Source organism: Mesoplodon densirostris, chromosome 14 (assembly GCF_025265405.1).
Source record: "Mesoplodon densirostris isolate mMesDen1 chromosome 14, mMesDen1 primary haplotype, whole genome shotgun sequence".
Taxonomy (NCBI): Eukaryota; Metazoa; Chordata; class Mammalia; order Artiodactyla; family Ziphiidae; genus Mesoplodon; species Mesoplodon densirostris.
In genome coordinates, this window is record NC_082674.1 from 72,821,306 (window position 1) to 72,848,779 (window position 27,474).

General features: G+C 43.6%; 2 protein-coding genes and 1 long non-coding RNA gene across 3 annotated transcripts in view; 1 reads left to right on the forward strand and 2 right to left on the reverse strand.

Annotated features, from left to right (window-relative positions):
• LOC132502212 (zinc finger protein 234-like) overlaps nucleotides 1-27,474 on the reverse strand; it is a 258,802-nt gene that overhangs the window by 142,998 nt on the left and 88,330 nt on the right.
• The window catches only part of LOC132502201 (lipoyltransferase 1, mitochondrial-like), a 37,685-nt gene continuing 35,430 nt past the window's right edge, over nucleotides 25,220-27,474 (reverse strand). Inside the window, exon 3 of the transcript XR_009534411.1 lies at nucleotides 25,220-25,573. The gene's annotated coding sequence lies outside the window, so the exon portion shown is untranslated. The remainder of the gene's footprint in view (nucleotides 25,574-27,474) is intronic.
• On the forward strand, nucleotides 25,712-27,072 carry LOC132502214 (uncharacterized). Its single transcript, XR_009534414.1, has 3 exons — nucleotides 25,712-25,997; nucleotides 26,749-26,809; nucleotides 26,911-27,072. It is a non-coding gene; the product is annotated as an uncharacterized LOC132502214 (long non-coding RNA).

Consider the following 27,474-nt stretch of genomic DNA (forward strand, 5'->3'; position numbering starts at 1 on the left):
AAGTGTATATGGTTCCTTCACTGAGTGCACCCAGCCCCGTGGTCAGCCTTGAGAACAAGCAGGACTTCAGGTACTGGAGCTACATTTCAGTCGTCAAGACTTGAGAAGACACCCTTAACTCAGGTCTTCTCTTCAAACTCCATCTTTCCTTCTTGACCTTCATTTGGCCTCTACCCTTACCCTCAGGCTGTGGACTGAGGCCACAGAGCAAGATGGGTCACTAGTGTCCTCCATCCCCTGGCGACTGTGGTTCACATCAGTGGAGTACCAAAGGCAATAACCAAGTAACAGACACAAGAGTGTATGAAGAAGAAGAGATTCTGGTAAGGCTTTCTGTGACAGTGTGGGCCAAGTCGGCTCTATATGGCTGGTATCACGTGAATTATGAGCAGCCTTAGGGGAGAAGTTCTCAGAAGGCAGAGCCTGGCTCTCTAGAGGCTCTGCGTGCTCACAGCCCACTCCAAGACCTCAGTTACAGCTTCGGCCCCCAATCTCTCTCCCTCTGCCTGCTCACAGTTTTGTTTTTTTTTTTCTTTTTGCGGTATGCGGGCCTCTCACTGCTGTGGCCTCTCCCGTTGCGGAGCACAGGCTCCGGATGCGCAGGCCCAGCGGCCATGGTTCACGGGCCCAGCCGCTCCGCGGCATATGGGATCCTCCCAGACCGGGGCACGAACCCGTATCCCCTGCATCGGCAGGCGGACTCTCAACCATTGCGCCACCAGGGAGGCCCTACTCACAGTTTTTGAAGTCTTCTTTCCTCCACATTTCTCTTGAGAGGTGGAGGAGGAAGATGAGCTTCAGGCCAGCTCAGACTCCCCTGGGATCCCAGCAGGATGCCTATCATTAACCTCCCACCTTCTAGGAAGCTCCTAAGATCTTCACATTTGGGGCAGTTTTCATTTCAGCTGTGCTTCAAATTGCTGGCTGGAGACGGCCTGTTGGAAGGTGGCTAAAAGCAAGTAGCAATCCTTCGGGCAGCCTGGCCCTTCTCGACTGTCAGACATCTTCAGGGATATTCTAGGAAATGCTGTTTGTTCTAGAGAAGGGAGGGAAACAATCCAATTGTCCAATAATGCTTGAATGGAAAATAAATGATGCTATATGCATGTGATGAAATAATATCAAGCAGTCAAAAATCAAAGACCTAGATCTATATGGATTCACGTGGATAAGTCTTGAAAACATAATATTGATTGAAAGAAAATAAGATGAAGAACGTTAGATTGTGATAACAGGTATGTAAGTATTTAAATATTTAAATCAATTCAACATATTGCTTCTATATATATAGATGCAAGAAAATAAACTTTATCCAAAGAACACATTATTTACATTTAATATGCTCATTTATCTAGGAGACCCAAAAGAACCCACAGATAAACTAGCAGGAACGAATAAGACGGTTCAACAAGGCACACACATACAAGATCAATACATTTTAAAAATCAGTCAGGCTCCTCTACACTGGCGATAACAAATTAGAAACTGTAAAAGAAAATAAGAAAAAAAGAAGATCTAAACATAGTCACAAGAGCCATATAAATTATTTAGAGCTAAGCATACGTAGAAGGCAATATAACTAACAAACTGAGTACGAACAGTTAAACTCCGCCCAACCCAAGGTTAGGAAAAGACTGTTGTTACTTTATGAGAACAGACCCTCTTCTTAAGGAGCAGATCAGTAAGTGAGAGTGAATCAAAGAAAGACAGCATTTGAAAAGTCAGCTAGTCCAAGCCTCTTGATCGCACATACAGAAGCTGAAGCCCAGATAGGTTGAGTTACTTGGTAAAGGGCCCAATGTCCTGACTCAAGGACTAGCATTTTTCACTCATTCGCAAGACACAATCAAATGCAGTACCTTGGCAAGAGATGGGGAAAAAATGAAGAAATCAATTATATAGTTCCTCATCTTTAAGTACAGAAATAGCCGTGACAAAATTACACGTATTGAGGGAAAATTGAAGTGCAGAGTTTAAAATGTCAATAATCCACAGGGAAACTGGAGACCATTTAAAATATTCATATTAAATCTCTCTAGAAAAGACATTCAAAGATGTCCAATCAAAATGTGAATGTTATAATAGACATGGTATGATACAATTTATAATAGATATGGTATGAACCTTTCCCTTTCACGGGAAAGGTTCGGCTGGGAAAAAGGAAATGTTCTTGAAAATGGGGCCTGTGCTATTGCAGACACTGTGCTCAACCCAGGTCCACCGAATGCTCTGATGTCAGCACTGAGGTCACAGAATTCCGCTGTGCGCCTGGCAACCTTGCAAACATAACAGCCCTGGTGAGCACTAGGCAGTACTGCTGGTTCACTAAGTGGCACAAGTTTTTCAGCCATTTAGGAGACTTGACTATTTTTGTTTGTATTGAATCATTTCAACGGATTGCCCAAGAGCCAACAAGGGCCAACCTGTAGGGAAGAGGAGGAGTTGGACATCTCTTGAGGCATCTTCTAAGGGAGACTTCTAGTTGGTACGATGGAACGGCGACAAAAGAGGAAACATCTGGAAAATGAAGAGTCCCAGGAAACTGCCGAGAACGGAGGAGGTATGTGGGGGGCAACTTGTCTGGGGCACATGGGTTTCTGCCAAACTGAACCTTCTCTAGGAAGCGGGGGACTGAGAACGTGTCACCTGTGAAGCAGGGAGCGAGAGACCTGGTCTCACTGATGCTGCCGTATCCATCCGGAGGGTCCCTGTGGTGTGAGACGGCACAGAACGGCCAGATGCCCCCTGGGAGATGGGAGGTCAGCTCCGCTGGTCTGAGGACTCTCTCCTGGGGCAGCCGGGCCTGGAGCTTTGTCGCACTCACAGCAGGCTGCATCCTGCTTGCACAGACCTAGAGGTGCAGCTTTTCTCAGTCCCCGATTTCTCTCTTATGCTCTTGGATCTTTCCCTGGGGTCATGAGGTGGGGGATGTGAAGGATGCAAGGATGCTGAGAGAGACCCATGAGTTGCTTGGCCTCTTTTACCAAAGTGGAAAGAGAAGCCCCATGAGTTGAAGGCCCTGTTGAAAAATATCTTGACAAGTGGAATGCACTTTGAAAGAAGATTGTTTGTCTAGGGATGGTGTCATATTGAAAGCAAGGAGGTTTTATTCCTTCAACAGGAAGAATTTCCCAAAGGAGATCAAGGGAAGGGAAGGGTTTTCCAGAGACTGAGACCGCGTGGGCGGGGGCGAGAAATGGCCTCAGGGTCCTGGGGGGAGATCTGAGAGCCACGGGCCACGTGGTGTCTGCGTGCATTAAATGTAGGCGAGTAGCTTGCCCTGGGAGAGGGGTGGTCACCCCAGAGCTCCAGCTAGAGGCCTCTGCCCCAGATTAGAGCCCAGTAGCTCCTACCAGGCCCAGGGCCCTGGAGACTGTAGGATGGGCCCTGGGAATGGAGCTCTAGACAGCAGGCAGATTTCCAGGCAGTGGCTGGGACAGGCTGGGGAAGGCAATGACTGCCCCTGACCATTCAGAATATTTTGCTCTATGTTCCTGTGTGTGTGTGGGTGTGTGAGTGTGTGTGTGTGTGTGTGTGTGTGTGTGTGTGGTAGTGCAGAGAAGTGCGGGATGAATGGGGGTAGAGTGCTTACCAGATATAAAGTCTGCGTGGTAAAGTTCTTGTCACCCTGCCTGGACCTGGCTGACACTCGGTGTACGTAAGAGTGTATACAGATTTCTTGTTAGGGGTGTTTTATGAGACAGTAACTCATACACCCATGTACACTCTGATACAGCAAAAATATCACACACCCCACATATAACTTCCTTAGTAAACCACACACAGCACATGGAGGTATATACACGGATCCCTCCTGTACTACGTTCTCATACAACCCACCTGTATCACAATCCTCTCCTCCAACACCAAACACTGGAGATGAGATATGTATATAGACACACACACACTATATATAGGACACACACACACACACACTATATATATATATGTATCTCCTCAACTCTCGCACAAACACAGCTAACTTCAGCAATCGCTAAATACCTCTGTAAGAACCAGTCACGTGTCATACACACCACACTTGTAACACATTCTTGAGTAATGCCAGACCCGCTTTGTACAAACCACAGTAAACCACAGTCTCACTAACCCATGTCAGGGTTGCCAGAGAAAATATGGGCTATCCAGTTCAATTTGAATTCCAGATAAACAACAAGTAATTTTTCAGTATCAGTATGTCCCACATATTGTATGGGCCATACTCACACTAAAACTAAGTCAGGCCAAATACTGCATGGGAATACTTACACTAAAAAATTATTCTGGGTTTATCTGAAACTGAAATTTAACTGGGTGCCTTGTATTCTTGTTCGCTAAGTCTGGCAACCCTTATATACGTACCACCAGCTGATGTATTACATATTTATTGTAGTTTTGTTTAGTGTGTGTCTTCCCCTACTAGAATGTGCAGCGTTACCAAAGACTACAACAATGGAAGAGTGCCGGATACACAGGAGTAGCTGCTTACTGAATCTTGGTGAATGAATGAATGAACACGCACCATAAATACAAGCCACACCATGTAATGAGGAAAAGTTACATGTCCCAGAATTCCTGACTTGTGAACAGAAACCATGCACACAAAGGCCACAGACACACATAGACACATCTGCACTGTGCTCCCCATGCCAACCCCACACTTACCACAGACTTAACTGATACACATCACTCACTCTTCCCACACACTCACAGTCACCACCGAGGCCTACATTACCAACTAGACAGTGAGAGAATAAGTATTGATTGGAATTAAATCCTGGAGGATCCACTGGGAACCACACTCTCAACTGTGTGTATTCACTGCACCTGACACGTGTCACACACTCAGTAAATATTTGTGGACAGAGGACTGATGAACCCACCCTGAGCCTTTCATTCCTCCCTCAGGAATCTCGAAGTCACAAGAGGATCCCCCTCGGCTTGGATCCACTGTGGTGGCCCAAGGCTGCAGCCCAGGGTCAGGGGAGGTCTCCTCTGCCTCTAAATACTTCTTCTGTACTTCTACTCCGCTCAAGCTCCGCTACGCTGGTAAGGGCGCGGGGCTCCTCAGGTGAGGGGGTGCTTGGCTGTGAGGCAGGAGGCACACAGATCCCAGGGAGGCTGAGAGGAAATCCAGGGTCATCAGAGGTGATGAGGGCTCTGTGGAAGAGCCTGGGCAGGATGGCTGAGCTGTTCCGAGGGAGTGGATGCCAGCTGAGTCTGGGGGGGCGGTGTGAATACTGGTAGTACCATGGTGTGGAGGTCAAGGAGCAGGGGCCGGAAAGGTCTGGGCTTGAGGTGGAGGGAAGAGGGACCAGATGAAGCATCTTCAGAGGAAAATGTAGGCATTGTCTTTGCCTTTGCCTTTGCTTCCAGAGAAGGACAGAGTTCTGCATCATACACCTCCAGCCTGAGAGCAGGACCATCCAGCTCAGGTCCACACAGCTCACACATACATCCGCCCTCCAGGCACAGCCCTTCTGAGAGCACACAGAAGCCCCAAGCACCACAGCCCCATTCCACAAGGAATGCACCACCGATATTCCCAAACTCACACTCCTTGTCATACACGCATCCAGCCGCATCCCTCTCATACCACAGCCCTCACCACCATACTCCACACCCCTGTATACAGACACCGCTCCAGTATCCCCCCCACGCACATGAAAAGCCCACAGATGACACCAGATACACCGCTCCATCCTACGGCCAACAGACACCAAGCTCACGACATAGCTACGTCATGCAAATGTCCCTCTCTCGTCTACCACACCTGCTCCCTCAGCTTCCGGCACGGCCCATGCATGTTATTATGGTTTTAATTTCCTTTTTCAGCAATGTGGAGATTTCGAGACACTGCCTGGCTTACAGCACCCCTAGCCCAGGTTCAGGAAGAAGGGGAGACTGCTCCCCCATCACACTGTGTCTCCTCCTCGCCCTCTTCACCCTGTAAGAACGATCTGCACCCAGACAAAGAGGAAAGGGGCATGAAAATATACTACATGCAGGTACAAGTGAATAAGGGTGTAGCTGTCTCCTGGAAGACAAAGAAACCCTTGGAGTTGCCTGAAAAGCAGCTGACAATAGAAGAAGTGACCCTTCCTGAGGATGCGTGCACAGTAGGCACGTGCCCCTCTGATGTGTTCACCGAAAGCCTCCTGTCTGACAGTGAGCCCACTGGGGAGGAGAAAGAGTATGAGGAAAGGGCAGAGCCAGGCAGCCCATCAGGGTCACCTGCCGTCGAGGAGAGACCCAGGGCCAAGACACCGGACTGGATGGTGACCATGAAGACCGGCTTCAGGTGCATGGCCTGCTGCCGGGTCTTCCCCACCTTGGAGATCCTCCAGCAGCACGTGAAGGGCGGCGTCCTGGAGGGCTTCAGCTGCCGTGTCTTTCATCTCACCATGGCCCAGCTAATGGGCAATGTGGAATCCGGGAGCACCTCTGAGGAGGAGGAGGAGGAGGAGGAGGAGGAGGAAGAGAAGCAAGAAGAAAAGGAGAATGAGGGAGAGCAGCCCACGGGGGAAGGCCCCAGCCCAAAGAGACCCCGCAGGCAGGCTCTTTTCTCTCCTTTGAGTTGCAAACAGCAACTGAGATTCATGGGACAGAAGATCCTGGAAGACGCTGTGGCCGTCCCTTGGAAGAGGTAAGGCTTGAGGCTGGCAGTCTTCTGAGCCTATGTCACGAGGGCCCACAGGAGTCTAAGGGAAGGGGCCGCACACATGTGCTGGTTGACCTAATGGCTCTGCAGTGGCATCCGATGGGACACACCCAGCACTACCAAAGGCGTTGACCTCTGTTGACGTCAACAAGAAGGTGGAGCCTTTTCCTAGGCGTTTTCTCAGGGTCTGCACGATGGACCTCAACTCTTAGAGGACGTACTGCCAGCAGCTCCTTCTCGGCAGAGAGAGCCAGGAGTGGTCTCAAGAGAGGACAGGGGCCCTTGCAGGACCAGAACTTTGAGGTCTGAGAGCCTTGGGCCTGAGCCGAGATCTCACCCGGACCACTGGACCTAGCCTTCTGTGACAAAGGGGAATATGAAAGAGAGTCACGTGGAAATGAGGTCCCCCGAGATATGGAAATGTTCCAGAACCTCCGTTGCGTGGTAGTTGATCTGGAGCCAAGCTCACTGTGGTGTGTGTGGCTCTGAGCTTTAAGGCAATGCTGGAGGGTAACCCTGACCAGCAGAGCTTGGAGTGCTGCTTGTCTCTTCCTGTTCTACCTCATTTGCTTTATCCCTTCCAGGGAGAAGAAAGGACCCTCGGGAGAGTAGCAGACAGAATGCCGTGGTCTGAAGGAGGATGAAGGGACCGGCCCTCAGTCTAACATCATATGACAATAGAAGCGTCCTATGCAATAAAGGGCATTTTCCAAACCTTTCCTGGAGCTTTTATTTAATTACATTTTTCTATCTATGCATCTACCTGTCATCTACATCTGTATCTTTCAAGGTTTGTGAACAAGCTTTCACATAAGCACTAGAGACGTCCGCCAGCATTTTCCAGAAGAGGCCTGCAAATTGCTGGGGACTCCTCACAAATAGGGAATGGCCACAACCCCTGCCACACAGACTATGCGCGTGGCCCTCCTGACGTACTCCCACTCTCTCTCTGAATTTCCCAACGTCTGAGATGAGGGGGCTGGCTGGAGGCAATGATCACGTGCAGGCTGAATCTTCTGCAGATTCTGATTCTCTTCTTGGGCATATCGTCCTCAAGCACAGTCTCCATGTCCCTGGCCACACTGATCTCTCTCCTTCAGTCCTTCCCTCCCTCCCTCTCCTGCCTCCCAGTGCAGAGAATACTTTTTTGCATTTGAGACGACATTTATTTTTTGTTCACAGAATTCTCACCTGTTCTACTGTGGCCTCCGTTGTGAACATTCCAAAGCAGAGAATTTTCTTTTTTTCTCCCTCATTTCTGCTGAGTCTTTACCTTCCTAATACAGTGAACTCACAGTGCCTAGCTGACTGGATGGGGAAAAAGATCCAGGGAGCAAAGAGAAATAATAAAAGAATATATCAGTTAATGTTTCATAGTGTTATCCAACTACATATTTTTAAAATTTTGGAATAATATTAGGAATCTTCTCTTTATAAAAAACTGAATTATTGGGCTTCCCTGGTGGAGCAGTGGTTAAGAATAAGCCTGCGAATGCAGGGGACATGGGTTCGAGCCCTGGTCTGGGAAGATCCCACGTGCCACGGAGTAACTCAGCCCGCGCGCCACAACTACTGAGCCTGCGCTCTAGAGCCCGTGTGCCACATCTACCGAGCCCACGTGCCACAACTACGGAAGCCTGCGTGCCTAGAGCCCATGCTCCGCAACAAGAGAAGCCACTGCAATGAGAAGCCCGTGCACCACAGCCAAGAGTAGCCCCCGCTCACTGCAACTAGAGAACGCCCGCTAGCAGCAACAAAGACCCAATGCAGCCCAAAATAAATTAATTAATTTTAAAAAATTGAATTAGTTTCAAGGGTACAATGTATAAAAGTACAATAAAAGCCCCCCTTCATAACCCCCCAACCCCACTCTCAAGATGGAATAGATATGCTGTGATACAATTTAGAGTCGTAGTACTACTCCTCCTCCCACCACATCCGAAATCCTCTGAGCCCGGTGCAGCAGCTTCCTTTCACAATGCTAGGACCCGCCCCAAGACAGATGATAATCCCTCTGGACATTTCAAGGAGCGGCACCAAGGCAACAGTACCTGGGAAATGCCACTGACAGCTCAGAATATCCAGGGCATTTCTAGAGCCTCGGCACTGCTCTCGCTCTGGGAATGAAGGTCCAAAAAGCACATCAGAGAATGTTCATAGTTGTAAACAAGCTCCACCTTTGAAACACAATCTACATAGAACCACATATACAAGCCTGCACAATGGATGAAGCCAAGGTCTCCTCCATGATTTCCCTTCTGACCACCTTATTGTCTCCTCAGCCATAAAAGGTGAACTTGAAACTCAGGACCTTGCCTTGTCACCAGAAACATCCAAGCTTGGATCAGTCTTTCTAAGACCAGATACTTGCTCTCTGAACTATTAGAGACTTGTCACATACACACAGGTAGAACAGGATTATTTCTATCTACCTGGGGACCTGGAGTCTTTCACATTGCTCCTGTTCAAACTCTCACAACAGCAAAACTTTACCTACAAAGGGTTCAAGCTATGACACTCCCAATTTCCACAAACCTCCTCAGCTCTTGTGAGTCACATGCAGCCAATTCCAGGAATTGGAGACATGGTTGTGAGGATGAAACTGACTTTGGGGCTCCCCTTGGATATGGTCTTCCAGACTTACCCAAAGGCCATTAAGAGGAAGGTCTACCCCACCTCAGGGAAACCCGAGGCAGTACTTGCAGTCAAGGGCTGGCCATGGCTTCTGAGCTACATCCAAAGAGCAGTTCATACTGTACCTGGGTCTGCTGGAGCCATTTCTGACTGTCCGAGAGCCAGCACGTACCGCTCCTCAACTGCCTCCATTGTGGCTCATCAGTAGGGCTGTCAGATTTAGTAACTAAAAGTACAGGATACCCAGTTAAACTTGAACTCCACATGAATAATAAGTCATCACTTTTAGTATAAGTAGATCCTATGAACTATTTGGGGCATACTTATCTTCCAAATATACTTGTTGTTTTTCTGACATTCATATTTAACTGAAGAGCCTATATTTTATCTGTCAACCCTACTCAGCAGAAATGATGGAGGCTTATAGAGATCCAAGAGATGCCTCAGAGCATCCTCAGCTTTTATTTCTATGTCCTGGACAGTGAGCCCGAGTTTCCCACTCCCATTAATTGGCTATAATGGAGTATAGTCTCCATTTTAGAGGTTTTGCTACTTGTCATTGTTATTATCTTCCTCTCACAGCAGTGAGAGGCCCGCATATTGAAAAACAAACAAACCAACAAACAAAAAGGAATAAGCTTGAATCATTCCTCCAAATCTCAGTGGTTTAAAACAACAAAGGTTCATTTCCCGCTCGTTGTACATGCCCATCATGGGCTGCCTAGGAGTTCTGCTCTTCGTTTTCCTTATTCCTGCCCCCAGCTTGACAAAGCCACCTCTCTCAGTCATCTTTGTAGAGAGAAAGAATTCTGGAGCCTCACACTGGCAGTGTGAGTTCTCGCCCAAAAGTAACACACATCACTTCCACCCAAAATTGTTGACCACAATCTTATTTTTAGGGAAACCACTGCCCAAAACTGCCTGCCCTGACCAGGCCCAATAGTAACCACTTTCACGAGTTATCGTAAAACAGGAGGTCCTGGTAAGGAACGCGGAACTAACCAACTACCACCAACTGGAAGAATTAGGGAAAGGTCAAAAGGAGAGAGGAGACTCCTGTCCATATGTCCTACCAACCTCCCAGAATCCTTCTCTCTGGAACCTATCTTAGCTGAGCAATGTGTGCACCACCAGAAAGGATCCTGAGTCAGAATGACTGGCCGGAGACAACCCAGAAACGAACCCCATCACCGTAACACCTGAGCCTGCGAGCCACACGGCAGAGCAGGTCTCCTGGGTTCCCTCCCCTCCTGCTCTGCACCCGGACACCCCTTCCCAATGAAGTCTGTTGCTTTGTCAGCACGTGTGTCTCCTCAGAAAATTCTTTTCTGAGTGGTAGACAAGAGCCCACTCTTGGGCCCTGGAAGAGGTCCCTCTTCCTGCAACATTATCATGTGTCTCTCCATTCTCTAAACTCCTTAGGCAAAAGTAATTGTGAACACTACTACGGCATAGTACAGAAACCATACAGGAAAATTCGAATCCCTCCCTGTTAAATAGGAGACTTGACAAAACCACCAAGCTATGCATTCACAAAACTGGGTCTAGAACTCACATCTCTTAGGTCATGATTCAGAACCTTTTCCCACTATGCTATATGTTAGGATTTTTACACCGAGACAATGTAGTTGGGTTAATAATGCCTTTCATTTTTTGTTTTTGGTTTTTTTTTTCATAAATTGATTCAGGAGGGAGGCTTTGGAAGCCCCTAAAACACTTGCCTTAAACTGAAAAGCAACTGGAAAATAATCCCACTGCCTTTTGAAATGTTTGACCTAGTAAAGATTAGATGTCTGGGAGGCTTTTATGTTCTGAATAGAAGGAATAAAAAGGAAACAATCTTCCTAAGACTTTAGGAAACGGGCGGAAAAACTCTTGACTCCCACTTTGCTATTTTGATTAGCTCGTTGACACTTCAGTTCTTTGACTAATAGCAGTGGCAACAGCTGGAGGTTAGCCAAGATATAAGTATATATAATAGGGTGGCGGCCCCTGCAGAACCACATACCACTGTAAATGCTTTAGCTCAATCCTATTTGCTCATAGGTCTGTGCAAAGTAACAAATGGTTCTGAAACATTTATTCCAAATAGCTTTCTTATTATTACTTTAAAGATAACTTGGCTGCCAAATACTTGCTCCCTGGTGAAAAAGAATGCATATATGGGAGGAGGATTTATGTATCAAGATATGCTGCTTATTTCCCTCCTGCTGATACAATGCACATCTAATGAATTAGAGATAATCTTCCTCTCTTCCCCAAATTGTAGATAAATGAGTATGTCGTTTCTCCCTCCCTTCAATTCATCCTGGTCATAGTTATTTTCTTTAAGAATATTATTCCCCTGCTTAAATCTTAAATGGCTTCCCAATGCGAGAAGAATAAAACCGAAAATAGTCAACCGAACGTTCAAAGCCCCGTAGGGTTGAAGACCCTGCCGAGTTTTCCAGACTAAGCGTAACACTCACCTTCCCACCTCCACTCAACTAGGCCAGACTTCCCTCCCTCCATCAGAGGACAGGCGCTTGCTCAACTCATTTCTTTCAAGAGTATAATTTTTCAAAGTACAAATTGTTTTTAAGTTCAATTAAAATCCCACTTTCTACAGGAAGCCCTTCCAGATATCCCAGTGAGAATGGACCACACATTTTCCCAGCATGTTAGTTGTACCTCTGTGATAACTCTTTTCACATCCTTCAATCGGGCAGACTCTTAATGAATGTGTCTGATTTCCCCCACAACATAGAGTAGGAGCCCTTGGAAAGTAAGAGGCCATGATTCCTTATCTCTGGATTTTCCACATCTCCTTGCACTGAGTATGATCCCTAGCAGGACCCTGTGGGCTCCTGGGCACAAAGCCTGTATCGGTGTCCCCCATTTCTTGATTACAGGAAATAGGCTTCATTCAGCCTCCATGACCTTCCCTGAGTTCCAAGGAGCAGGTTCAAACAGTTGCTAATTAGAGAAGGGAGGGGATGCGAGACAAGGGAGGAATAGTCAAAAGAAACACTAGTGCAGCCTTGGGGCAGGGTCTTGGTTCCCCCTTAAGGGATACACATAACAATATCTTTGAGCTGTTTTGCAGATACTGAAACCCCCACTAGGTGGGAGAAGTTAATGGTGTGCTACCCACAAACACGCAGACCCCAGAACCAGTTGGAACCGTAAGGTTGATGATGCTGACACCCACTTACCTCACCACCAACCAATCAGAGAAATGTCCATGAGCTGATCATGCTCTCCTCTTTGAACGATTACTATAAAACTCCTCACTACCCTCTCCAGGTCAGGGACACAGAGTTTTGAGGGCAATCGCCTGCTCTAGCCCCCTTTGCCTGGCAAAGCAATAAAGCTATTCTTTTCTACTTCACCCACAACTCTGTCTTGAGATTTAATTCAGTGTCAGGGTACGGAGGCCGGATTCGGCTTCAAGTATGAGCTCCCCTACTTGCTCCTCTATCCCGCAAAAAAAAAAACAAAAGCTTAAATAAATTACCAAAGTACTGGATCTTCTTCCTCCCTAGGCAAAACAATGCCCTGACCAGTGGCCTCTCTTCCTTTTCCCCATACCAGCACAGGAATGCCATCTCTGCATTTATGCTTGCCTGTCACCATGTTCATGTAACTGAACAAAAGTGACAGCCCTCGGGCTTCCCTGGTGGCGCACTGGTTGTGAGTCCGCCTGCCGATGCAGGGGACAGGGGTTTGTGCCCCGGTCCGGGAGCATCCCGCATGCCGCGGAGCCGCTGGGCCCGTGAGCCATGGCCGCTGGGCCTGCACGTCCGGAGCCTGTGCTCCGCAACGGGAGAGGCCACAACAGTGAGAGGCCCGCGTACCGCAAAAAACAAAAAAAGTGACAGCCCTGTTCATCCCATGTCCTGTGTAATCCACCCAACTCCCTTCGTCTCCATCTAAAACTATTTTTTTACACTGCCTAAAATTTAACCATAGAGAATCAGGACTTTGAATGTTTACCCTTCAAAGATTTTTATTAAAATACAAGTAACCTCATGAGAAGTGGTGCCTTAAATTAAACCATCATCAGCCACTGTTTTAGCAAGGACTAGGGGAAAACAGGCTGAGAATTGGGCCATTTTTTAATGGCATTGGAAATGTAGAGACAGGAAGAAGAAGAAATGGTATCTGATCAGGAGGTAGATGTTGGGGAGGTGGTGAAAAAGTACCAAAAATAAATATTCAACTTCCTCATAAATTTGCAACAGACAAAATCTTCCTGAGCTGGTGCCCCTGTGTGAAGCAATGTATTAAGGACATAAGACATAGAGATCCACTGCAAATTAATCATGTTAATAAACTGAGCTGAGACTCAGAGAGTTCAAATAACTAGGGTTGAGAAGAATATTCGAAGTTTATTTTTCAAGGAGCCCAGAGATTGAGGTAAAACCCACAGCTGTAAAGAACACCTTTGTATCAAGGACTTAGCTTCTATGTATGAATTGTAAGTAAGGGAAGCAGCCTTAGAAAGCAGAATCAGATGATTACTGGTGCCTAGGAAAACCTCTGGCCTAAAGAAGTCATCTGAAGTTAGCCCCATCTTCCTCTAAACCCATTTGGTAGGGTTTTGACAATCTCCTCCATGAACATAATACACTTGACATGAATTCATGGAAGTAAATGAGGTTAACAGGATCTGACCAACACCTTAGTGTCTCTTCCAAAGGATGGGCAGTGTATCCATAATGAGGAAAGGGATATGAAATGCTCACAAATCCCATGATGAAAAAGCCTATTTCCTGTAATCAAAATGATCAAACCCCCACTCCTTCTGCTGGAATATTTACTGTTGACACAAGAGTTCAGCTGTAGACTATGAGCAAAAACCTTCTGTCAATCACTTTCAGTCCTTAATTGGATAAAAAGAGCTAGAGATCTTTCAAAACAGTTGAAGATTGCTACCTGACAGGGGGCTGGGAGTAGTGCAACTGGCATATGGGTAATTTTTAAGGCTACTTTTAAGTGTGAAGCCCTTTGACTGGTTCTCTGTCTCATGGGTGTCCCAAAATTTCCATCTCACTGAAATTTGGAAAAGAATTCAGGTTCTGTCTTTCCCCAGAGAGGGGAGGCAGCCACAAGCTTTACAAACCTAGCGTTTGTACATACAGCGAAGCTAGATTCGCTTACTATTGGAGCCTGACAATACTTGATACCTGATAAAAATCACTGTCAAATAACATTTATAAGAACCCAATTGCATGAGATGGGGTACGATGTTGAGGATCACAAGCAGTTACAGCAAAGGCCTCCAGGTGCCCAGAGTTTAGGGCAAGCAAATGAGTATATAGGAAAGGCAAAATTTAAAAATGGCAGACCAAATTTGAATGGACCAAGTAACTGCTTTGCCATTGTACATTCTTCCTATTCCCCATCACCCATCCATCTATCCATCCCCGCAAAACATACCCCAACCCTAGTGACATATGTGGAGGCAAAGCCTGGAAGGACAGTCCACAGCTACTGAGGTGCTCAGGGTTGGGAAGGACTTTGATGCTTGTGAAATCCAATCCACGGTACCTTTGAATTTCCTCTGCCATGGCTCCACCAAGTAATTACTTGGCACATGTCCTAGGACCTCCAGGGACTGGGAATCCACCACTTTCTAAAACAACAACAAAACTCAACATATTTAGGCAGATAAAACATATTTAGGCAGATAGAACAAAAAATTCTTCCTTGTAAGGACAAATCCACTTCCCCAGAGCCTGTGGCTTCTGGTTGCATCTTTTAGGGCCACAGAGAAAAAAAAATCAACATTCCTCTTCCACAAGACAATCCTTCTAATATTTGAAGACTGTTATCTCAGCCCTTCAAGTCTTTTCTTCAGCTGCACAGCCCTATTTCCCTAAACGTCCAGATTTCATTTCCACATTGTGATCCAAACTTTCTCCTGAATGTGGGTCCTAGTTGCTTTATATTTATCTTAGTCTACAGTCCCCAGAACTTAACACAGTATTCCAACTAAGGTCTGACCAAGGCAAAGCAGAGTGGGGTTCTTACCTCCCCCACCAGAGATACTTCTCTTAAGACTGGCTTTTTGGTAGCCACATCAAACTGCTAACTCCTACTGAGCTGATACAGCCACTTTAAAGTAGCCAAGTCATACTTCAAAACCATTATTTCTCACCAAGTAATGGAGCTATCTGGGTTATCCAGACCTCTTCTATCCCTCACCCAAAGACCATCCATAAGCCTCACCCCACCAACATAAAAGCACAAGAAATGGGTAAAGTTTTCTGTTTTGTACTTTCCTTGGAAAAAGCTGAAAATTATTTGATTCGCCCAAGACTCCTCAAAATACCCCAGGTCAGGGGCTTCCCCGGTGGCGCAGTGGTTGAGAGTCTGCCTGCCGATGCAGGGGACACGGGTTCATGCCCCGGTCCGGGAAGATCCCACATGCCGCGGAGCGGCTGGGCCCGTGAGCCATGGCCGCTGAGCTTGCACGTCCGGAGCCTGTGCTCCGCAACGGGAGAGGCCACAACAGTGAGAGGCCCGTGTACTGCCAAAACAAAAAAAAAAGAAAAAAGAAAAGAAAAAAAAATACCCCAGGTCAAAAATTGTCATCTCAAAACGTTATGCAGCTCGGTGAGCTAATTTCGTGAATCTTTAAATCCCATGAAGGATACCTAATGCGTTAGACCATTAAGTGGATCCTGCCTAATTAACAGTCAATCCTAGGGGAAAGAGTGCAGGTCTGTCATTAGAGTCACCTGAGTCCGAATCTCAGCCATATGCATAAAGTGCTGTTGGCCCAGGACAACTTCTTCTGAGTCTTGCTTTCCTCCCCTAGAAATGGGGCTAAGACATCCATCTTGCCATGGCCTTGTATAAAGTACTTGACACAATGCCTGGCCTGTGGCGGATGGGCAGTAAATGCTATGTTTCCCCTCGCAGCACAGATTATTACAGCTTACACCCCATTTCCCTAGCTCTTAGACAAAGGGCCCGGGACTTGCTTGTCTTCACATCCCCCAGACCCTCAACACCAGCGTTAAGTAGACACACATTCCTCTTGAATATAAATGTGAGCATTTGGCTTTAAATTCAGTTGTGTATCATCTAGAAATAATGACATTTCTGCTCTGGCCTCTCAGTTTCAAAGGGGTATTTTTTAATTCCCAGGGAATAGCTAAGATTACCTATTATTAAAAAGAAAAAAGATAGACTCTACTCAAGTCTTGGGCAATCGTGTTCAAATGGTGCTCTAAGTCTCGGAGAACAGGTTGACATTGACATGTCTAATATTCTTAATGTTGACCCAATTTTAATCAGGTAACCGCGTTTCAAGACACAGCCAGAAACAGGAGGGGCAAGACGAGGCTCTGACGGGGAAAGCCAACCTCTGATATATCCAATTTCTGACCTATGGCTCAGTCAGCTCAAGGAAAGTTTTGTGGGTCCCCAGTGTCTTCCCAGGGCGACAGACACTCCCACACGGCCTCAACCAGGCTGAGGTAATTGTTACTGTTATGGCTTTAACGATGTGAGTGGGAGAACATGAGAATTCTGAAAGAGATTTATTTACTGCAAAGCATCCCAAATCTCTCATTAATCTGCTTTTCATTTGGCAAACTCTTCCTTCGTTAAAAGTGCCACACTCTGCTCTGCGGTTTATGACAAAGCAAAAACGTCTCTGGGAGGCAAAGCAGCAAAATGGAAAGAATGGGGGCTCTGGAACAAATCAGACGTGAGTTTGATTTCCAAGTGTGCTATTTACTTGTTCTGTGACTGTGGGCAGTTTTCCTTAGCCTGTTAGAACCCCATCTTCCTCATCTGTCAAGAGAAGATGATTGTCCTGTCCTGGTTTATGAATATTGAGATCAGCCCTAGGCCCTAGGGCACTATGTTTGTTTCTCCTTTAAGGTTTAGTGGTCACCTGCAAAAGGAAGATCATTATATTACCAACTTCATACACTTCGTGATGAGGATTTAAATGGGTGAATGTATGTAAACTAACTAGAACAGAGTCTGGCACAGAGGAAGTTCTATACAAGTGTGTGTTATCATCATTAAGGATTAAATGACACACATAAAGGACGCTTTGAATGGTGACTTGCACCTGTTACATATGAGGTGCTCAATACATGTACGGGAAAACATCTCCCCTCCCAACTAGAGACTTTTCCTCGGGGTCTGAAGAAACTCCTTGGGTGGGAGGAGCTTTTCAAAATTATACACTCAGGGCTTCCCTGGTGGCGCAGTGGTTGAGAGTCCGCCTGCCGATGCAGGGGACGCGGGTTCATGCCCTGGTCCGGGAAGATCCCACATGCCGCAGAGGGGCTGGGCCCGTGGGCCGTGGCCGCTGAGCCTGCACGTGTGGAGACTGTGCTCCGCAACGGGAGAGGCCACAACAGTGAGAGGCCCGTGTACCGCCAAAAAAAAAATAATAATATATATATATATACATATATATATATGTATATATATATATACTTTCTTGCTCTACCATTTGAAAATAAGTTCCAGACACCATAACAGTTCATCCCTAAATATCACACATCTGCTAAGAATGAGTGTTCTCCTATATAATCAGAGTATCACTTTCATATATCCACATTCAAATTTCCCCAGTTGACCAAAATTGTTTTTTTTAATTGTTTTACTTTTTCAATCTAGGGTCAAATCAAGGTTCACACATTGCCTTTGATTATGTCTTTTAGTATCTTATCTTTTTTTTTTTTTTTGCTGTACACGGGCCTCTCACTGTTGTGGCCTATCCCGTTGCGGAGCACAGGCTCCAGACGCGCAGGCTCAGCGGCCATGGCTCACGGGCCTAGCCGCTCCGCGGCATGTGGGATCTTCCCAGACCGGGGCACGAACCCGTGTCCCCTGCATGGGCAGGCGGACTCCCAACCACTGCGCCACCAGGGAAGCCCTGTCTTTTAGTATCTTACATCTTTTCCTGAAGAGCATTCTTTTTGTTTCTGTTTCTATTTTCACAACATTGAAAAATTCAGGACAGTTGTCCTATATTATGCCCCACATTCTATATTTAATTGTTCTTCACCACGAGAATCAGGTTAAATATTTTGGCATAAGTACTACATAGCACACAGGGGACACTGTATGCCTCCCATTGGGTCAGGTATCTATTCTAAAGGTTAATTTTCCTTGGCAATGGAAACACATAATCCATGGGATAATACCTCTTGCCACCTCCAACAACATTTTACTCAAAAGTTTTAGTATTCTTTGATGATCTTTGCTTGAATTGCATTCAGGTGCAAAATGGTGATTTTTAAAAAAATTCTCTCCTTTTTCTACATGTACTATAATCTTCTGTAAAGAAGAGCTTTCCTACTTATTTCTTCTCTCTCCCTCTCTTTCCCCTCTTCTTTCTGTCACTCTAGATTTATGTTCAATGTGATATAATCTCGTACCATCATTATTCTTTTCAATGCTCAAATTGTCCCATTTTGACAAGTGGAAGCCCCTTCATCCTGGCTTCTGTTATTCTTTTGACATGATCCCATTAGTCTTGGAGCACTTCCCTGCTTGACAGTATGACAAGATATCCCAGACTTACCTTGTATTGTCCTTGCCCCAAACCTGGACTTAGTTCTCCAAGAAACCCTGGTTCCTTTCAGTACACGCCAATATCTGTGCGTTGTAACCACTCTGATGAAACAGAATGGATCTCCCACCCCAAATTTGGTTGGAATGTCAAGACTGATGACACACAGGAAGAGGGTATGAAAGGTTTATTACTTACTGAATGAGGCTTTCTGGGGAGAGCAGGGTAGTCTTCATAAGCTGGACTGAAAATGGTTTGTGAGAGCTGGAAGAAGACCTGCGGGGGCTTTTATGGTGGTTAGAGGGTGAGGCTGGTATGAGGGCCTCTGTGCACAGGCAGGGGCTTGTGTGGCTTGAACTTCCCATCAACACCAAAGGTGGAAGCACTCAGACTTTCTTTTTTTTTCTGTTTTTTTTTGTGTGTGTGTGTGGTACGCGGGCCTCTCACTGTTGTGGCCTCTCCCATCGCGGAGCACAGGCTCCGGACGCGCAGGCTCAGCGGCCATGGCTCACGGGCCCAGCCGCTCCGCGGCATGTGGCATCTTCCCGGACCGGGGCATGAACCCGCGTCCCCTGCATAGGCAGGCGGACTCTCAACCACTGGCGCCACCAGGGAAGCCCTCACTCAGACTTTCTTATCAGATTTCCCAGAAGTGGGGCACAAGGGGAGGAGGGAAGGATGAGGTTTAAGATGTCAGCAAACATCAAATAAATGGGGTCAGATAAAATTTAAAGTAAATAAAATCTAAAATATTTTTTAAATGTGTTTAATTTAAAAAACGTTAAAAATAGAAAAATTTTTAAATTTTTAAAAGTTTTTTTAATTTTAAAAAATAAAAATAAATTAATTAAAATGCTTTAAAAATGCGGTCAGACTATTACACTGGGCTACACTTACATTCTTTTACATAAGTCTATGAGATAGAGATCTGTTACATAGGTACCATGTGTGCCCAAATCACCTTCACAGGGTACATGTTAAGTACCTGGAATAAGAACACAAGGCACTTCCAGCTCTTTAAGTGGGAAACAACCTCTATTAATACACAGTAGCAGCAGCAAAATCATTATTCCTTTGCAAGTTACCTGACATTTTCCAATTGTTTCTAAATCAGTTATGGACCGGGCTATCAATTTTCTGTTTAGAAAATCAACTTTAGAAAGGATATGTGATTTCATGATGTCAGAGGGCTCCCCAGAGGGTCAAAAGCATTTAAACTTCTCTCTCAGTCAAGACATCAAGATAATTCTAAGAGCCTCTGTATTTCATATAAATGTCAGATTAGAGCAGCTCATCACTAAATTCAATTAATAGAAATAACCATTACATTTAAACACTCAAAAAATAAACCTACAGATCTTTGTCAAAACATATAATGATAATAACAATAATATTAGCAGCTAACATGAACTGAATGTCTTTATGTTCCAAACACATTACAGTCATCCTCGTAACAGTTCTTTGGATTTACTATTAATATTATCTCAAGTTTGCAATGAGGAAATTGAAGCCCAAAGAGGTGAAGTAATGTGACCAACATCCCACAGCAGGTAAGTGAAGAAGTGAGAATTCAAACACAAAGCAGAAAAATAACATCGAAAATTCAACATTTCGGGACTTCCCTGGTGGTCCAGCGGTTGAGATTCTTTGCTCCCAGTGCGGGGGCCCCAGGTTCAATCCCTGGTCAGGGAACTAGATCCCACATGCCGCAATTAAAAGATCCCACACGCTGCAACAAAGACCCTGCAGGTCACAACTAAGACCTGGCACAGCCAAATAAATAGACAGACAGATAGATATTTTTTTAAAAAAGAAAATTCAACATTTCATAACTGTATTTTAGCTCTGAAAGTAGAACACAGATTGATTTCCACTCAAGACAGAAAGTGCCAGACTGGCTCAGATTTTAACCTAGTCAGCATAAACTTTTATTCTCTGCTCTTCTATTTTTCCTTAGAATATTAGGGTCCAGCATCCAAGACAGCCAGTAGCCAAATGACCAGGGATGGGGCAGATGAACTGTTTGGACTTTTCCAATCCAAAGGATCACATCAGCAATCAGTTTGGAATTCAGTGAAGTATGCCCTGTTGCAGTCTTTTTTTTTTTTTTTTTTAATGTTTTTTAATTTGTATACATGTAGAAACATCTGAAAAAGTTGCAGTTATTTGGGAGAATAAGCATACTTATATTTTTTAATTTCTTAACATTAAAGTTGTATTTAAAATACAACCTAATTAAAATTAATTTGTATCACAACTTAAGACATAAAAACACTAGTAGTCACATAGGAGAAAACAATTATCCAGATGAGAAATAAAAAAGGTCTAAATTAGGTAGTAAGAGTGAAGGTAAAGTGAAGGTTGGATACAACAAACATTTCAAAGAATTATACATTTCAAAGAATTATAGATTTTATTAACTAAGAAGATAAAGGGATGCAAACTTTAATTCCAGCTAACAGAATAGTTGCTGTTAACAAAATAAGAAAATCAGTTAAGTATTCTGGACATGTTCAACTTGAATATTCAGGTAGAGATTTTTATTGGAAATTTGGATCTAGATCTAGTGAAATAAGTTATACTTGGGAATCATTCCCCAAAAGGGCAATAAATGAATATATAAACAAGAGCAATTTTAAGAGGGATGAGGGGAAGAACCAACATTTAGAAGGTAACTTGTGAAGGAAGTCATAGTGGAAAAACAGTACAATCTAGTTTTTTTTCTGATTGAAAGCAAAACCCTTTAACACCAGTAACTTGTTAACCTCTTCATGATACCACCATTTTTCAATCCCACCATCACCATCACATCACAGAGCCATACCATGACAGGAACTTCCTCAATATTAATTGCCTGAGTACTGAAGAAAAAAAATATCTGTTACTAAGGTGTGACTTATTTATCTGTAATTTAAAAGGGGGGGCGGTTACTTTCTGTTCTCCAGATATTCAGAAGAGACAAGACAACTTTAACTGAAGCTACTCTTCCAACCCTGTCTGTCAGCTATTATGTTTGTTAATAACAGAAAAAATTCTTTAAAAATTACATTAAAGTATAATTCTATAACCTGTAAAACTAACATTTGATACACTTTTCCTAATCTTTCAATGCCTTGTTTTTATGACATATATAGAAATATTTATTGAAGGATTACTAAATATCAAACCCTAATAGTTTACCATCTTTTTGTGCTTCCAGCCATCCTGACACACACAAGTCAAGTGGTTTGCTTAGGGTCGTACAGCTAGAATTTAAAACCTGTGTTTACATATCCGGTATGAGCCCAAAGCCCAATCTTGACGACAAAGCTACAATATCTGCTTCTCCTCTTACCTATTTAGCATAGCTTTAGCATTTCCCAGAACATTAATACCAGTAATAATTTACTGGTAACTTGACCTTCTGTTGTATAGATATACCATGATTTACTTTCATATTTACTTGCCATTAGTTTTTTCTTTTTTTTTAATAAATAGGGAAGTTGACGCGTGCGCGCGCACACAAAACAAACTGGCAAGTAGCGGTTGCCAGTGATCCTCTCATTTCAGTTTCTTAGCTTTCATATACAGTAGAATGAACAATTACAGTAATACAGACCAGAGGAGAACAAAGGTAGTATTGAAGTATAACAGGGACAATCTAAAACCGCGTTTGAAAGCAGAGCTCATGCTGTTCAACATTAGCAGGAAGAGGGAATAGGACAAAGATAAACGTGAGGCTGTCACAGAAAAGCCAGCTTATTACTAAGTTAGGTTTTATGGCAGACTGTTAAGTCACACATTAGCAGTCTCACCAATAATGTGACCACATCTGCAATCAGAATTTTCAATAATAAAATTATATACATATGTATAACATAATACAAATTTTTTTTCTATCCTTTCATTTCCAAAGCATGTTCATTCACATTTGACTGACTGATAGTAAATAATTTTCTTTTACAATAGGCCAGGACATCCGTGTTATCCTGATTATACAAAAACAGATACAAAATGGTGTTGAGACTTACTTGCCTGAAATTACAAGACTAAGTGTATACGCATATATATTTGTAAATCTCTTTATTTCCATTCCATCCCTTTGGCTGAACATTATGTGTACAATATCTGCCCTTCTTGTATTCCCCTCTCTCGTGGAAGGCATCACTATCCAGTAACCCAAGCCAAATCTCCTTTGTCATCCCCCCACCAACAGTCATCAAATGCTAACAGGACAGCTTCCTAAATCTCTCTGGAATTGATCTCTTCCCCATTAGAGTTCCCTTTTGCAAGTCCATTTCTTCATCATAAGTCTGACATGTGAGCTCTTAATTGCTCTGCCGCAGTTTTCTCTTCTTCAGTCAGTGGTAACAGCTTCAGGTCTGTTTGCTTTTGTAGTTCTTGTATCAAGGTCATAGTCTTATTGAAAGTAGCACAAATGCGGCTCTTAGTCTCTTTATGCTCGACAGCAATTGGTTTAAAGCGTGCGTGCAAAGTTTGATATCGAGACTTTATTGCTGACAATTCCTTTAAGAGTGTAACAGGATTTTTCATCAGTTCCAGCTTATCGACCTCCGCCTCCATGTTGAATAGTTGACATTCCTCAGACCGCGGCGGCGCTTAAGCCGCAAACCGTACTACTCCCTGTTGCAGTCTTGAGGTGATTTTTTTCGGCTGAAATCCAGATTGCTCTGTGTTGTAACCACTCTGAAGAAACAGAATAAACCCCCCACCCAAAATCTGGTTGGAAAGTCAAGACTGATGACACACAACAAGAAGGTATGAAAGGTTTCTTACTTACATGAAATGAGAGAGGTGTTGAGTTCAAAAGTACCTACAGACTAATGGGTTAAAAAAATGGTTCAACCACTGCTTGACCTTCAGCTTTGGAGAGCTCAATATCACATGTGTAGTGTAATAGTCTACATGACATAGCTTTCAGAGCACTTGTACACACATCTCATTGAATCACCTCAATAACTGAGTGTGAATGACAGAAAATTTACCTATGCAAACGTGAAGCAAATATCTCATGGAATCAATATGTGTATTCCAGTAGGCAGAAGGTGCTAAACACCTTTATAACCCCTTGGCACACGGCTTTGCTCAAATGGCTGTGGCAACCAGCTGTGCCGCAGATATAACCTTTGACAAAATGACACACCTCTGCTGCACTGCTCGTCACTTGCTTTCTGGCCCAAGCTTCTCTGTCCACTGAGATTCTGGGCTGTGATGGGTCATGTGCAAAACTGTAAGTACAAGGAAATTAACACCCCTGGAGCAACGCTTGATTAACATAGGATAGGAACTGGGAAATAAACACTCACCTTTCCCCATCCCTGGTGGACGATTCTGAGGCATATTCTGTATAACTCCAGTGCGGCCCTGCTAGCATTGAGCCCCAGCTGCACCCGGCCACCCTCTTAAAACTGCATCCTTGGATTGGCTTCCTTTCTTCCCTGTTCCACTCTTCCCAATCTGCTGTGCTTATCCTGCTTTATCAGATTTGGCTACAGTCGTTAATTAATAAATCGTTCATATACACTTCAAGAAACATCACATTCCCTAGGGACCATTCATCAAGCCCTTGTCATAGAATCTGCTTTAGGGGGGAACCCAAACAAAATCAGAGAGTTTAAGTAACTTAAAAAAGAGTCAGTTAACGTTGCAGTTAGAAAATAGCTCTGCTGTCTCCTTATGGGATGTGATTAAAAGCACAGGCACTAAAGCCACATTCAACTGGGTCTCAAACTAACTGGTGTACCTTAAGAATGTGACTTGATTCTTCTGATGCTCAACCACTTAACTGGAATATTAATATAAATGGTAATAACAATGGCCAGTCATTATTGAGTGCTTCCATGTGTACACTCTTTGCATATATTAACCTTCTAATCCTCACCGTGACCTTATGAGATATATATATATATATAGATATATATATATATATATATATTTTTTTTTTAATTCAAGACCCATTTATTCTCTAATTCTGCCCACATGGAGACAATCTCCTGGAAAAGGCATTGAATCCTTCCATTCACTTTAACACCTTGTGCTGAAAACATGTGTTCCGAGGTTTCACCTATGAGATCCACATTCTTAAAGCACTGATTCTTAAACCTCATCTAGATTTCTCCCCTTGGATGGGGGGGAGACGACGCAAACACAGCGAAGAACAGCTCAGGACTGTGGGCTCTGCTCACCCAGAAGATTTGGCCACTTTGCTAAACTCTCTTGTTCAAGTAGTTTCTCAGTTTCTTGGATATTCTATGAGGCAATCACACTGTCTGCATTATTGACAATTTCTGTCATCTTGATTTTGATTTAAATAGGAATGCTTCTAAAGAATTCATATTTCTAGGATTAATTTGAGAAGAAGGAAGCCCCATCTGAGTAACGAAACAGCACCATTAAAATACATTTTATTTATTCTTTAATTGAATATAGGTTTATTCACTTTCACTTCCTTTTACAGAAAAACTAAAGATATCTGGGTTTATTAGTAAACGAGTCCTGTGCCATGCTGAAGAATTTACTATGAAAAAGCATGCATCTCTAGAAATTATAAAAAATATTTACACAGGGCTTCCCTGGTGGCGCAGTGGTTGAGAGTCCGCCTGCCGATGCAGGGGACACGGGTTCGTGCCCCGGTCCGGGAAGATCCCACATGCCGTGGAGCGGCTGGGCCCGTGAGCCATGGTCACTGAGCCTGCGCGTCCGGAGCCTGTGTTCCACAGCGGGAGAGGCCACAACAGTGAGAAGCCCGCGTACTGAAAAAAAAAAAAAAAAAAAAATTTACAGATTTGCCAAGCCACAGAATGCTAATGTAATAAAATACATTTTAGGAGATAGGACAGAGTTGTGTTATGTTCACGTTAGAGAAAAAAACAATTATTTTGATAAAAACAGTTGCTCTTAAACTACTTCATCTTCTTCGGTTGCTTGTTTGCAATAATGGACAATGAAACTAGTATAGAATCTTTTCATTTTAATTTACCTATGATACACATTGCATAGTTTAGGAATAATTTAAAATATTAATAACTGAGGCAAAAAGTTGTATTTTTCCTATTAACAGGGCAGTGGGAAAGAACAGCAAAGTAGTGGCCTGGAAGAAATAAGAGAGTCACTCAGGAATCATGGAGTGCAGTTGGAATTAGAATACTCTTCTTTGATACACGACCGGGAAATTAGGTTAGTGTATAGTAATATTTTAATTTTTATGCAGTTGAAAAATACTTATTTTTATTTCTCATAATACGTTATATATAATTACATACAATATTCAATTTAAATATTAAAGATTTAAATAAAGCTCCATTTTCATATCTTTTCACTTTTGAAGGAAAAAAAAATCTGGCTGATTTTGTCCTGTATGTGAGTTTCCTATTTCCTAATGGAATAAAATTTACATGTTCTGTGTCATGTGAGAAGAGGAAGTGCTTTTCTGTCATTCAGCTATACACAGTGTTATGGCATTGGGATAATTTCCTTTTCCAGTGATACTAACATTGACTTAATGTGGTTGTACTTCTCATGGTCTTTTAAATATTCTAGGAGGCATGACAGGACGTCGTGTCATGCCTGCCAGGGCTCCCCCTGCTTATGTCCCCCACCTCTAGGCAGGGGGACCCCTGAAACATCACCCCAGTCTGCCTGAGTACACTTGGAAGCCACTTCTTAGCAGAACTGGGAAGCTTTACCAGCAAGGTGAAATTCAGGAGGAAGGTTTAATTGAATTGTGAAACTCTTTATCAGCTAATGGACGTTTTGTTTCACTGTAGACACAGCCCATGGGTAAACCCAGGTTTGGTTCAACTCTTGCCACTGGAGGAAGTGATTTTATTCGTTAGGGGGAAATTTAGCTGACACTTAATACATTACAGCTTTGGTCATTGTCTGACTTAAATGTCTGGAGTGTAATACTATATACTAATTTCAATAGGTTCAACAATGGATGGATGATTAAGATCGGAAGGGGACTTGATTATTTTAAGAAACCACAGGTAGGATATAGTCTTATGAGCGACTGTGGAGCACTCTTTTTATTTTAACAAAATGGCTTTGGTCCTTTTTGTTAAAAAAATTTCTTTTCTTCTCTTCTTAGAGTCGTTTTTCCCTTGGATATTGTGATTTTGATTTAAGACCATGTCATGAAACGACAGTGGACATTTTTCATAATAAGCACACACAAAAAATATGATGGGTAGTAGCCTAATTTACATTATATATTTCTATTTTAAATGAATATTCGATTTTTTTTTTACTTTGGACAGATCATTCCTATAATGTATGAATTTAACAATAAACTTTTACATTCCTACTAATTTATGGATTCATTGTTCAGTTGTGTGACCAATCCTAAGTATTTTTATAAATATATTACTCAGTAGAGTTATAGTGTTTCAAGTCATATGGTTAATTTAAACATTTTACCAGATTTTCTCTATTTGCCTGTTGGAGAGTGAATCAACACGTAATGAGCACCTATTAAGAAGATGAATTGGATGCTTTAATCTTGTCCCTGAGAATGTAGAGTCCAGGAAGAAAAATCATGAATTAGAGTACTCTTAAGAGACAGATGGGCTTGTGGGTCTAACAGCCAGAAAAAAATAACCACCGAAAATTTCGTTACAATTGTGTCTTTAGCAGACATTTACCTATATATATA